At 43.5% G+C, this 3,697-nt stretch overlaps 1 pseudogene; it reads right to left on the reverse strand.

The window, feature by feature from the left end:
• Window positions 1–497: 497 nt before the first annotated feature.
• On the reverse strand, window positions 498–3,353 carry LOC105943027 (uncharacterized; annotated as a pseudogene).
• Between the last annotated feature and the right edge of the window lie 344 nt (window positions 3,354–3,697).

Raw genomic sequence — 3,697 nt, forward strand, 5'->3', positions numbered from 1 at the left:
TGACCCACACAGACATTTCTATATATTGAGTGTTGATCTGGGCACAAGTAAGCTATTTTATATGAAACTATAGCACTCTCCCAACCCCTCACTACAGCTGTTTTTACAGCTGTGAAATCAGCCCTGTTTCCGGGATCTTACCTAAGTCTACCTATCAGTTCTTTAGTCCTTGAGTTTTGATGGGAGGGTTTGTAGAAACAGACACATCTGTGAAAGGGACTTTCCAGATTCAATCTTCAGTGAAATCACATGCACTATTGTTTTGCTTTGTCTTAGCTTTTCCTTCCCTAACTTAACATTTTTTTTTGTATCCTAGGATTTTCTTCTTTCTCAACAACTGCAATGAAAAAAACAGTTAGCTTGTCTTCTTTAATGTATTTGTAGCACTGTAGCACTGTCGTCCCAATGTTCATTGTAAGCCACTATAAATTTATTGATTGAGCAACAGGTATTTACTATTTACCCTGCTTTCAAAATTCTGCTAGACAAAGTAGTTATCACTTGTCATCACGTTGATCTTCAATTTGCTTGAGTGGGCACCGGTAAAGTCTTCATTCATCCCTGTCATGTGCTAGTGTAGCCCAGTGGTATCTGCTCGCTCCAGGAACACGAAGAGCCTCAAACTGTTCATTCAGGGTTTGGACAAAGAAGTCTGAACATCTCATAGGTGGGTGGCCACATGGTCTTTTGACATCACGTGGAATCCAGTCAGTAACAGCTCTAGTCCAGCAGTAGTCTCTAATCGCATTACATGTTCAGCCCATCTGATTTTTGATGTCTTGGTAAAAGAGACAGCATCCCTGATTCTTAATGGTCAAAGGAGGTCAGAACTCTGGATTCCTTCTCTCACTTGAGTGAAACGTAATACTCCAAGCATAGCTCTTTTGATTCCTCTTTGGGATACCCGAATAGCGTTCTCATCTTGTTTCGTAGGGGCCAAGTCTCTGAGGCATATGTTAGTGCAGGAGGAATAGTGGACTTGAAAAGATGTGCCCAGAGCCAGAGGTTCATCTTCCTCTTAACCACTTCTTCAATGCTCTTGGAGGCATTCCACACTGCACTCTTCCTCCTGCGCAGTTCTGGCACCAAGTCATTCCTCATGTTGAGTTCTCGACCCAGTTACACATAGCTGCTGCATTCAGAGATGTCCATTCTGTTGAGAGCAAATGGAATGTCAGGGACTTGTGCATTTTTCATGAATATTGTCTTGGTGAGATTCAGCTGCATTCTGACCTTTCCACACTCATGATCAAAGTCAGCCAGCATTTGTGCCACTAGGCTAATATTTGTCATTATGAGAATGATGTTATCAGCTAAGCGGAGGTGGTGTAGTTTCCAACAGTCATCTATATTCACTCCCATTCCTTCCCATTCCAGTCATCACATGATGTTCTCGAGAGTGGCACTTCCCATTCCAGTCATCACATGATGTTCTCGAGAAATGGTATCACCCTGCTGAACCCTTCTCTTTACGTCAATGATCACTTCCTTGTAGAATAGTGAGATCCTGATGGTGAATCTATAATACAGATTGCAGAGAATCTTGATGTACTGAGTTTGAATGCCCTGTTTGGCTAGGGCTTTGATGACGGCTTCAGTCTCAATAAAATCGAAGGCCTTCTTTAAAAAGATGAACATTAGACAAAGCAGCATCCTTAACTCTCACAAAACTTCAATGAGCTTGGTCACTGTGCGGAAATGGTTGATTGTGCTGAATCCTTTTTGGAACCTGGCTTGCTTGCATGGTTGTCCTTCGTCTAGTGTTCTGCCTATTCTATTCAGTGTGACTTGAATGAACAACCTGTAGATGACAGACAACAGGAAGATTGGGAGATAGTTGCCAATGTCATGGATGTCCCCCCTCTTGTACAAGAGAATGATCCTGCTGGTTTTCCATTGGGACTGAACCTTGCATACAGATAGGTAGCATGCTAAGAGCCGAGTCAGTGTATTGGCAAGTACTGGCAGCAGATTCTTTAGGTGTTCCAGTCTGACCTTGTCTAGACATGGTACTGTACACGTCCTTACCGACAAAATGGTGTGTCGGATTTCAGGAAGGGAGGATGTGAACAACATATCCATCCTGCAGAATTTGGTATGTGAGCAGGTGGGTGTGGCTGTTGAAGAGATCCGAGTAGAAGACTTGAATAACCTCTCCATAGCCCTTCTGGAAGATGTGATAGATCCATCAGAATGTCAGAGGGCAGTCATATTGGTCTTGCAGTTGGCGAAGGACAGGCGAGCGTTGCAAATACTTTTCCCGGCTTCTGTCGAATTGTCCAACACTACTGCTCTTCTCTCTTTAAGGTCTTCCTTTATTGCTTCTCTGCACAGCTTTGTGAGCTCAGATATTAATTTGTGATTGCCTAAGGCTCATGCCAAACCACATTGACAAATGAGTTCGATAGTTTCCGAAGACAGGCGTCTGTTTGTGGCTTTCCCACTCTCGACATTCCTCGCACAGTCATGGAGGTGCTGATGTATTCCTCATCGATGTTGTCAACAACGGCATCTTTCCTTGTTGCCGCAATAGTGCCAAAGAGCTCCCAGTTGGTGGTCATTCTGGGAATTCTATTCTTAAACTTAAACTTTGCTATCCTTTCTCATCGCTCTGTGAAGTAGAACTTTGCATGAAGGAGACAGTAGTTTGCTCCCGTTTGGAATTTTGGGACAATAGCAACATTGGTCAGGCATAACCTTCTATTGAATATGATGTGATCAATTTGGTTGTGAAACTTCCATCGGGAGACTCCCATGTCCAATGATTAGATTTGACCTTCTGGAATGGTGAGTTACCATGGATGGTCTTGGTCTTGGTCAACATGATGAACTCAGACAGTCTCTCACTCTGTTTGTTCCATGCTATGCTATAGGTCCCAATGTGGAGTTCTTTGGGCAACCTTCTCAGTCCTATCTTGACATTAAAATCACCAACAGGGATCTTGTAGAAGGTGTGATCTTCTCTATAGAATTTCTCCAGCTCCATGTAGAACTTCTCAATTTCTTCTTCATCGTAGTTGGATGTTGGTGTGTAGACAATGAAGATAGAAGCTGCAAGCAGTGAGCCACATCTATTCAAGCGTAATCGTCCAATTCGGGTTGTTAGGCATTCGAATGAATCAATGCTCATGGCCAAGTTTGTGTTTACAAGGACACCAACACCACCAACACCTCTGTTGTCTCATGTTCCAAGGAACAGTTCTTCTCCAGTGTTAAAATGGCATGATGTGAAAATGCGTTCTTGTTTCGATCAGACCAATGACGTCATACTTGATCTTCTGCGCTTGCATCATCAGGTCCTCAATGGTTGCTTCTGATACCAGCGTACGTGCCTTGAAGGTACAGACAGTCATTTTAGTCCTTCTTCATTTTGGCAGTCTAGTTTGTCCCTGAGATTTTATCAGCCTCTCCTTGTTCTTCCTTCTTAATGCTGCCGTATTGGTGGCTCTTTCAGTGTCAGGCGGATGAGACCCATTGTTGTTACTGTTTTTGGCATATCAAATACACCACAGGTAGTTTGCCAAGCTCTGCCGAGCGGGCGGGATACTCTCGGTAGCTTTCCGGGCTCTCCAAGAGGGATGGAGGCTTTTAGGGTCGCCTCCAATTGCACTTACAGGTGTTCCCATGGTTTATACCATACTTGAGCCCCATCAAATGCGGTGTGGAAATAATGGAAAATGGGTATTAAGTGTCTTAT

This window comes from Sorex araneus, chromosome X (assembly GCF_027595985.1).
Source record: "Sorex araneus isolate mSorAra2 chromosome X, mSorAra2.pri, whole genome shotgun sequence".
In the NCBI taxonomy this organism is placed as follows: domain Eukaryota; kingdom Metazoa; phylum Chordata; class Mammalia; order Eulipotyphla; family Soricidae; genus Sorex; species Sorex araneus.